Below are 10994 nucleotides of genomic sequence, written 5' to 3' on the forward strand. Positions count from 1 at the left end.
TGTGTTTGAAACTGTTGAATTCAACAGCTTTAAACCTTTTCAACGAGAACAAGCAGGTATGCAAGTCATCTTTCTCCTTCCTGATCATGTTTGGACCCGATAATGTTAGTAGCAATGGTTAGTTGCTATTTTACACACTTTTTTCAGTGCCTGCGGAGCGCTCGAAAACGACCAGTCGAATGTACCATTAGTTTTCTCAGGCTGATAATCGAAAACAGTTTCAGTTAACAGGACGACTGCGTCGATAAGCAGTGTCATTCATGTATTCTAAAGTTACGTTCTGCTTATCATACAATGTAACTTGATCGATCGTTTGAAACATAACAGTACTGTCTCATAACGTGTGAGATACCTTTATGTTTCAAACAATAGATATTTTTCTCAAAACTCTCGTACACCTAGCAAGGATTTCACTTACGTTGTAAACTAATGTGTCATACTTGTCTGCTTTAATTGGGTGGCCGCTATAGCTAACATACTATTTCTGACATCTGTTTTTCATGCGCATGTGCGTACGTCGCTCGCAGCTTCGATGTAGAGGGCAACGCTCCCGCTGAACACTCTGAAAAGCATGATTACCATATCAACTTCGACGATGCAGTCTGGCTGACTCTAAATATAATTATGCGAGGAGGTTTTAAGCTATATAATCTTGATATTTTTCTTGTTCATATAGTCACCATGGCTCACACCGAGTTGGTGGATTGGCCTAGAATTGGGTCGTGTTAAAAATTTACAGGAAATTTAAGAAGAGGGCAATTTATAGAGCATAAATTACGAATTAAGGATGAAATTGTGGCACATGCAGACCACGTCGAGAAACATCAACCTGCTTGAAGGAACGCTTCTGAGCATATACATGTACACGGCCTTCACCGCATAAACACCGGCGAAAAAGGCAACACAAAAACCTTGACCACGACGGCTGTAAGGACAATAATAATAACGATATACCCCTGGCGTTGTTCGGATCATCCTTGAATAACAGACCAAATTCATCTGGAAACGTTGGGCTTTCTGCGAACGGTGGAGCAACCGGTTATATGCAGGTCAGCGTATCGGCAAGCGGATCAGAACGGTCATTATTAAATATGACCTTAAATGAAAAAAACATGGTTGATCCCTGCGTCATAGGAATCGGAATAACACGAAAGTAAAACGTGCCCTTATAGAAGTAACTGAATGTTTGCTGTACATTGATATATGAGAGTTTGCACGATGTATATTGATGTCTGGCAGCTATAGCACCATTTAACCTGGATACACCCACTTTGATGCTTGGTGGTACATCTACATGCCGACGACTAACGTCCATGTTCAATGATTAAACAAACCCTTGTGGTAGCAGTAATAGTTAACGGTGAAAGCGTAATCAGAGAACGAGGTGTGATAACTAGAAGAGCGTCGCATATTGGACGCGGAACTTGGTCGCCATCCTGCGGCATGTTAAAATGTGATTGAACACCACGGCCGGACTAGAGGGAAACGCAAAGCGCGTCGTGCCACCCCGGTAGCCCGGCCGCATTTTTTCTCGGGGCGAGCGCGTACGCGGGGAACGCTGTGTGACAGCCAGGTGAGGCAGGCGCGCGTCGCAGAGCTATTTTGTAGCGTTAGCTACACTTGCCTAGCCGGAGCAGGTTTCGCGTGGGTCACCATGAGCCGTGCTGCGCATGCGCGAGGATGAGTGCGGAGCCAGCGGAGCCGGCATCTCACTCGCTCTCCGCCGTCGCCGCGCACGGCTTGCCACGGCTGGTGGCGGAGAGCGGGAGGAGTGGCGTCGTATCCGGGCAGACAGATTGGCGCCGGCGCGCACGACTCGCCGCTTCTGCTCTGCGTATTCGAGAGGGGTGACGTCGTAGCCATGGCGGCGCGCAGCTATTCGCCTTCGCTGTGCAGTCGCCGTCTGACAATGCGCTGGTGCCGCTTGATAGCGCCTCTGACCGGCGTTTGCAGGCGGGTAACGCCATGGAGGAAAGCGCAAATGCTGCTCAACGGCGCAGAAGAGCCGAGAAGCTTATGTCATCGGATCCCGAAGTAGTTGCCTGGCAATTAGCGGTTCAGCATACGAAGAACGAACAGAGGAAGGCTAAACGTGCTGCGGAGACACTGGAGGAGAGGGAGGAACGTCTAGCAAAGCGGCGTCGCCAGGATGCTGAGCGACGTGCCCGACCACCTCTGCAGCAGCAACAACAAGACGCCGTCGATGACGTCAAGGCTCGCCGATCGACTGCCTATACTGTGAAACTTAGCGAAAGCGCCAGTGCGACTCGAACCTTCGTGACGGACTTTGTAAACAATCCGTTTGGATACGTGTGCGACGTGTGTGAAAGACTATGGCACATGAAAGACATGACGCCGCTAAGTACTGCCATGCGTGAAACGTCCAGTTTAGTGGCGGCGCCTGAGTGGGGTGAAACCGTGGCGCGGGTTTGTACAACGTGCAAGAACTTTCTCGTTAAGCAGAACATTCCGCTCTTTAGCGTTACCAATGGGTATCGTTACCCGGTCATGCCGCCAGGTCTACCGGTTCTGTACGATGTGGCCGAATGTGTGTCATTGGAGCAGCAGTAAGCATGACAATCAAGCTAATCCTAGACAATCTGGAAAACTCAGAATAATCAGCTGAACCTTTGATATAGCCGAGCTAAGCCACTGCAATTTTTTTTTTTTGGTTTGATTAGCGTGATGCTATGAGCGAGGCCGACGCTTTTACGACGCTTGCGTTAAGGTCGCCACCTCGCGGTGTGTTAAGGCATTGACAAAATTGCGCTACGCGCCGAATGGGACGAACCAAGGGAATATGCGGCTCTGGGACGAACGTGTAACGCGTTGCAGGTACTAATCACGGAAGCCACAGTAATGACGAATTACTTTACCTTACCGCTCCCAGAGGGCAACACCACCCCGCCGACCGGGAGAGTGGTAGATATAAAAGGCGCGTTTGTAAAGCTTCTAGAGTCTGTGACCGTGGCGCAGTGGATAGCGCGCCCGGCATCTGTTGTTGGGGGCCCAGCGGTCGTGGGTTCGATGCCAGTTGACGGAGCTTTTTTTTTTTTTGCCATCTGATTGTGTACATTTTTTCGACGTCATTTCCGTGACGGAAATACGTCACTGAAGTCTTGATGGACCCCGGCATAAAACACTTTCTTGTTAAAGGGGTACTGACACAAAATTTCGCGGCCGAGATAGCCTGCTGGATCGATTCCCGTGTACGTGCGTGTACCATCTGTAAAATATCGACAGCGAATAAACCTTGGAAGGTATTTTATATGAATTCTGAAGTTCGCGAGCGCGATCCAGAATTATAGGCCGCACCTGGTGCATTGACATCCTCGGAGGTGACCTGAGGTGACCCCCCTACTTCCCCTACGTAACCGTTGCAGCCGGTACAAGTTATGATGACGTCGTAGCCGCCATTTTTGTTTTGACGCGCTTCCTGACGAATCGCTCCTCGCCAGCGGGTCAAACCTGAAGTGATTCGCCACGTCGAAAATTCCTTCCATCCCCGCCGCAAGAAAATCGTCGCCATCAGGCGACGATGAGCCAGACGACGACAGACCGCGCGGAAATGCGTCACTGTTCTGTGTGCTCACGTGACCGAGCGTTTCACTCGCTAGGTGATGATAGTTGCACCCGGTGGCTTGTCGTTTTTGGAGCTCTGTCAAACCGAAACTGAGGCTGTGTCGGTAATGAGGAGCTTGTAATTAATTATCTGTCGCGCGCTGCAGCAAACGATGTGCCGTTTTATGACTAACAGGCCCCCAGCAACACATTGCAGCAAAAAAACGCGGGGCGAAAATTTTTGTGTCAGGACTCCTTAAAAAAAAATATTTCCCCATTATTGAGTTCTCGCGCACGTTCTCAATAATGGGGAGACGGTCTGGAGGCTCCGGAGGGGCCGGAAGGGACTCAGCAGAATGATCCACTTCTGACATTTAATGAGGTCACTAAGCATTACCAGCTTGGCAGGAGAGTCTATCCTCTTCCTCACCCGAAGCTCAGCAGAGCTTAGTCAGCTACTCTGAGAACGTTGCAGACAGGGTCTTTCCCGTCGCGGGGCATTCTCAGTAAGATGTACTCGGACATTGACCCTGGTTGCCCCGACTGCAGTGAAACCTTTTGCTCCATGGCTCACATGCTCTGGCGATGTCCCGCGCTGCCTAAAACCCTTCTCTCCAGCGAAGCCGAATGGGAGGAGGCTATCAGAAGCACGGCACTCCGAAAGCAAGCCCAGGCTATCCAGAGGGCCCAGGAAAGGGCGGAGCGTCACGGCGTTCTGTCCTCTACGTGGGCGCGGCCAGCGGTTACAACGGCCTCCCGTTAGGGGGTCCTGTCAGTAACCCATCAGGATCCAATAAAGTTTGTTGTCTGTCTGTCTGTCCCCATTATTGAACTAAAAGGTGCTCACCACGGCCAGTTATTTCTGTGTGTGTGTGTGTGTCTGTTTGTTGTGTGTGTGTGTGTGTGTGTGTGTGTGTTTGTGTGTGTGTGTGCGTGCGTGCGTGTGTGTGCGTGCGTGCGTGCGTGCGTGCTTGTGTGTGTGTGTGTGTGTTTGTGTGTGTGTGTGTGTTTACATCATGAATGAAGTGTCACAACTAAGCTTTTTTTTTTTTCGTGAGAGATATCAGAAACTTTCCGGTTCTGAAAGCTAGACAGTTCAAAGTTCCATAAAGGTCACCAAAAAGTTAGGCGTGCACACTCGGACACAGTAAAGGGAAATAGAACACTAATGACTGTAGCTCGTTTCTTTTCTATCTTTCTTTTGTGTAAGTCCAACTTTCTTTGTTCTATGTGATGAGGCAGCGCTCAGCCTTCAACTCATGCGTCTTCCTATATCGATAGGCGTGGGAGAGTTAGTCACCAAACAATGCCATGCAGGCGTGGGAAATAGCTCACACATGCCTTACGAGTGTCGGCGCGAACGAACTGTTTCTGTTTACTGCGCTTCCGGCGACCATCTGAGCAGGGACACCGAAGACGCAGCACCATTGGCGGGGTACTACATTCAGGTAAGACTATATAATGACGATGGGCGAGCTTTTCATCGCAATCACGCTTTTTGTTCAGAGCTGAGCATTTCTTCTCATTTTTAGCCAATATTTGAGCGACATGTGTGCTCTGTGCTGCTCCTACTGTCGTTGCAAAAATAAATAAATAGTGGCTGTATATAGGTTGTCACTTCGTCAAGAACAACGCGAAATCTTAAACGGGGACAAGACGAGCGCTGACTATCAACTGAAAGTTTACTGAAAAAATGTAATAATTTTACATGGAAATTGCTTGCAAGTGCTCATGCCAGGGGCGTAGCCAGAAATTTTTTCGGGGGGGGGGGGGGGGGTCAACCATACTTTATGTATGTTCGTGCGTGCGTTTGTATGTGTGCGTGTATATATACGCAAGCGAAATTGAAAAATTTCGGGGGGCTTAGCCTCCCCCCTGGCTAAGCCAATGTCAGGGGCGATGTGTGCAGCGCAGTGCAGCGCAGTGTGTCGTCCTCTTTTTCTTGTCCTGGTGTCTTCGCGTTGGTAGTATACCGTCACGAATTTTCAACAAGCCCAAGCCACCACCCTTGCAAATTTGTACATTTACCGTGCGTCTTCAGTTGATGATCATATCAAGTGCAGAGCACTTCAGGGGCCCGAGCTGTCGTATGCTGTCGTCGTCTCATGTAGCTGGGCGTATACTCCTGGCAAAACCATGTATAGCGTAGATAGCCACCTGTAGCATATTGATCGCACGCTCGCGCCAAGGAGAAGTCTTCCTCTTGTTCTTCGAGCACTTTAGGGGCCCAGGCTGTCGTATGCTGTCGTCGCTTGTCGTAACGCAGGCAAAAAAAGATAGAAAAATGGGAAAGCAAGTGAGTAATAGGAAGAGAGAGAAAGAAAGGAAAAAAAGTAAAAAATAAAAATGAATAATGAGAGAAACAAAATACGCAAAAATGGGAAAAGATAAATGGAAAGAAAGGGAGGAGGAAAGAAAGAGAAAACCGAAGAGAAACAAAGAAGACTGCCCAGCTCCGCACTTCCTTCAGGCTTGGCACAACTATAAAGCGAAGGTGCCTTAACGTTTTTTTTTTCGAAGTTTCCTGACCAATCGGACGCAGGAACAAACAGCTAGACAATTACACCAGGATGAATATCTGTCCAACTATAACCTGCATTTCGACAATCACGACGCGCTTGATGCGGTGAACATGTGCTTTATCTTGCCGGTCTTGTCTACTAAAAAATATATATATATTACCTGTTGTCGGAAAAAAAATTAACTATTAATATGGCTTGACAGATGTCAGTACGCTTACGGTGATATCGGACGTAACCTGAACTATATTTCCGCAAGCTATTGATTGCGCAATCTATGAAGAGCGGTACACATCTACAAACCCATCGTTATGGAGTTTCACAATGTGCACGTCCCGCGGCACCGGCATCGCTCTAGCGTTTCACTAATGAGCTGTCTCAGTCGATCATTTACGCATACGTTCCTGTCTGGCGGACACACTTTCCGCCCCCAGGACAATGGATCGTTGAATTGCGTAGGTTGCGCACGGCGCCTTCCGCATGCAGCAGACAGGAAGGCCCATAAATGGATCGGCTGAGAACGCCAGGCATGGCAAAAGCGTTGCGATGGTACTTATTATTAGCCCATCTTGGCTGCCGACGTGTACACCGCTCTTTCCTAACATTGTATACCTAAATCACACACCGCAAGATGCGGTCGCGAAACTGCGCAAACAGGGTAACATCCACCAGGGGCGTAGCCAGAAATTTTTTTCGGGGGGGGGGGGGGGGGGGGGGGTTCAACCATACTTTATGTATATTCGTGCGTGCGTTTGTATGTGTGCGTGTATATATACACAAGCAAAACTGAAACATTTCGGGAGGGTTTGACCCCCCCTACGAGCGCCCACCAAAACTAACCACCCCTCCTCTTGAAGCAATGCATTAAAAAGTGTATTTGCCTAAGACGACTGGAAGGCGAAAGCTATATTTTCTTCGTTTTCTTAGTCGATTGTACTGACACCCCCCCGAAGACTTTTCGTACCTCACGTGGTTTTGCAGTGCCTCCGGGGTCGGCCAACCTTTGACCAAGCGACGATGCCATGTGTTGAAGTATGGTTGAAGCCACCATGTGTGACGCCACGAAATTTGGTGACCTGTGACGTCACAGGGTGACGTCATCACATTACGACGATTTCTTGCATCATTCGTGCTGACGCCACCGACGGTCACTTTTCGCGTTTGATGAGGCGTCTAAGGCTTTCGCATTACTTATTGAATACATGTCAGGGGCGGTGGCAGGGGGGGGGGGGGGAGTTGCTTCGTACACAAGTAAATGATGCAACATTAATAATCAATCAATCAATCAATCATTTATTTAACGTGCCCAGGAACAACCGTGAGGTCTTTGTGCAGGCGCACGCAAAAAAAAAAATCAATAAAAATAAACAATACAATACAGACAGTCTTCAGAAATAAAAAGAGCAAAAACACGTAGACAAAGAGAAATGAACACAAAAGGGGAGGAGTAAAATTAGACAATATGAGAAATATTGAAGGGGAATAAAAAATTAGATTGCACATATACAACTATGCGGAAAGACGGAGAAGGGAAGACTTTGTACATTGTGCCATACTATGTCAAAACAGTGCAAAGCTCGGATAAAAACAATGATTGTGGACTATGAAAAACGTCAAGATCAAGAAAATTAACATTATAAAAACTTTGTATTCTGTGAACGGTAGAGTGTTGGAAGAAGCAGGCGGGTACATGAAACGGTCTGTTCTCTCTGGTTAACTTACGCGGAATTCGAAAATTAACACAATTGAGAAGTACAGGGCAGGATATGATACCGTGGACTATCTTGTAGAGAAATAAGAGATCAGAACGATTTCGTCGGCAGTGAAGTGATGGCAGTGATAATGATTCAGCAGTACTTGAACGAGATCCAGAGTCATTTTTAGCAAAGCGATGGTTATATATGCTGAGGAATTTTTTGTGGACTCGTTCAATGGTGTTACCGCTGGATTGAGCAATGCCATTCCATATCACGGACGCATACTCAAGTTGCGGAAGACATATTGCCGTGTACAATTTGTGTAGGGCCATGGGAGACCTGAATTCTCGAGATATTCTACAAACACATCCGAGAGAACGAAGGCCCCGCATAGCAGCACGCTTAACGTGAGAAGAAAAGTTTAACGCGCTGTCAACAACAACACCAAGATCACTGATTTCATAAACCTTGCATAACGGCACAGAATTGACAAAGTATTGAAATGACACGCTAGATGTTTTGCGAGTGATAGACATGAATTTTGTCTTTGAGGTATTTAGAGAAAGGTTATTGCCGTTGCACCATTCGGAAAAAGAACACAAATCTGACTGCAGCAAGCGACAGTCGTTAACTGAATGAATTTCCTTAAATATCTTGATGTCATCGGCATACAAGAGGAAAGAAGAATTACGAATGGCAAAAGAAACATCATTAACGTAAATTAAAAATAGGAGTGGGCCTAATACCGACCCTTGAGGGACCCCACTAGTCACTTTATACAAAGAAGAGGTTTGACCATTTACGGCAACATAACAAGATCTATTGAGCAGATAGCTGTGCAAGAGATTCACAATCGACAAGTCAACGTCAAAGTTCGCAAGTTTAACCATAATCAGTGTGTGGCTGACTACGTCAAAAGCCTTGCTCAGGTCACAGTAGATTACGTCAACCTGTCCTCTCTGAGAAATAGGTGTGGAGATGAAACTAGCAAGATTTGTGGTAGTTGAGCGGCCAGCAAGAAAACCATGTTGATTTGGAATCAATGAGTTTTTCACACTAAAAGACAATATTTTGTGAAGAGCCAGTTCGAAGATCTTTGATGTGGCACATAGTAGAGAAATCGGGCGATAATTAGAAACATCTGTCTTAGAGCCCGACTTAAATACTGGGAAAACACGAGCAGTTTTCCACATGCTAGGAAATGTGGAAGTGTCCAGGCAGTTATTAAATATCGTAGTCAGTACTGGGACAAATATAGTACCATATGCTTTTAGTATGGCGGAGGGGATGCCATCTGGGCCACATGATAAGGATGGTTTTAAGCGCTTAATGCATTCGCTGATCAGATTTTCATCCAGCGACAAAGCACTGGATGAGCTAACTGCCTTGGGCTGTTGTCTGATATCAGTGCTGGAGTCTGAGGCCTTATAAACGGATGAGAAATGTGTGGCAAAACAGTCAGCGACGGCATGCACTTCTACCCCATTTGAGTCTAGTAGTCTGAAGGACTCTCCGCTTTTGCTAGACCGTTTACGTACATACTTCCAAAACTCAGCCGGCCTGTCAGAGGCGCTTTTTTCTAAGAATTCAATGTACGAACTATGATCCCGTTTATATAGGCGTTTAGAGAGAGTTCGAAAAAAGCTGAACTCTTCCTTCCACTCGCTGGATGGAGAACATTTAGATGTTAATAATAATAATAATAATAATAATAATAATAATAATAATAATAATAATAATAATAATAATAATTATTATTATTATTATTATTATTATTATTATTATTATTATTATTATTATTATTATTATTATTATTATTATTATTATTAACGACGTAAGCATAGCGAGGCCGGCACAGATCGATCACTCGGAACTACAAAAAGCTTTCCAGTTGCTTTTTTTTTTCCCTCAGTGGCTCCTCTTCTGGATTTCAGAAGACAGATTTTCTCATTTGCGCTCGTTATCAGCATTTTTAATTGTTTCCTGTGCTCAGTAACTACTGTTGCCAATTGGCTTTTGAATGTTTCGTGCTTTCAATTATGTCGCTGTCATCTCCTGAATGATTCAGTCGTGGAATGTACCAATTTGTTTGTATGGGCGTGCGAATAGTGATACTTATGACTGAATCGAATACGGATAGAATAATGTCGGAAGCGATTCGAATCGAATGTTGAACGATCATATTTAGAATTCATTTAATACGATGTTAACATGATTGCATTCGTAGTTTTAGCATCAAAAATGCAAAATGATCATGAGGAGCCAATAAGCATAATCTTCGTGTCAGGGGCGTAGCCAGGGGGGGGGGGGGTCAACCCCCCCCCCGAAATATTTCAATTTTGCTTGCGCATATATACACGCACACATACAAACGCACGCACGAACATACATAATGTGTGGTTGAACCCCCCCCCCTCCCCCCCCCCCCCCCCGAAAAAAATTTCAGGCTACGCCCTTGCTTCGAGTGCGCAGATCTTGTCGCAGAGTGCGAATGCCCGGGTGACATATCCTGCTACAACTACATGCTTTATGGATGTGCCCGCAGGGATGAAATTTATCGCACTTTCGCGCCAATCTTGAGTTCATTTGGGAACTGTTGACATTTCGAAATATTCGTAAACTGTTTTAGAAAATTGTATTTACGAATACCGACTATTCGAATGTTCGCACACCACAATTTGTTTACGTAATCTGACGACCCGCGCACACAGAGCGCATGATAACAGCGCGTTCGAGATTTCCGTAAAGAAATTAGGGTCTACTCATTAGTAGCCAACGTTGCTAACAAAGGTGCCGCTTTCAGGAAAGTGCACGTCATATATTTGCCCCGCACCTCAAATTTCGGTGTGAGGCTGAGGTGCAAACGCGACGCTTGGCGTGACCTCGTCCCCTTGCCCCTCTGTGCTGCTTTTATTAAAAATGACCTGGCTTACCGCCAATATCTGAGTCGCGCCCACGCCTCGACCTTCACGGGAGGCGTCCTAATTCACTAATAATTAAACGCGCTCACCGTCATGCGTGTGGCACGCTACCACTGAAAGGAGCTAAATGCGGCTTCGTGAGCGCAACAGCGAGCAGACGGCGTCTGAACGGCTGTAGAGGGTGCAAGCTCAGTAAGTCAACTCGAGGCATCCACTACGAACTTCCATCTGAAAACACCGCAAGAGCGCACTGCAAGCAAAATGTCGGTAGGGGGTGTGCCACATGGTGAGGCGCG

The sequence above is a fragment of the Rhipicephalus sanguineus genome, chromosome 10, assembly GCF_013339695.2.
Source record: "Rhipicephalus sanguineus isolate Rsan-2018 chromosome 10, BIME_Rsan_1.4, whole genome shotgun sequence".
NCBI lineage: Eukaryota > Metazoa > Arthropoda > Arachnida > Ixodida > Ixodidae > Rhipicephalus > Rhipicephalus sanguineus.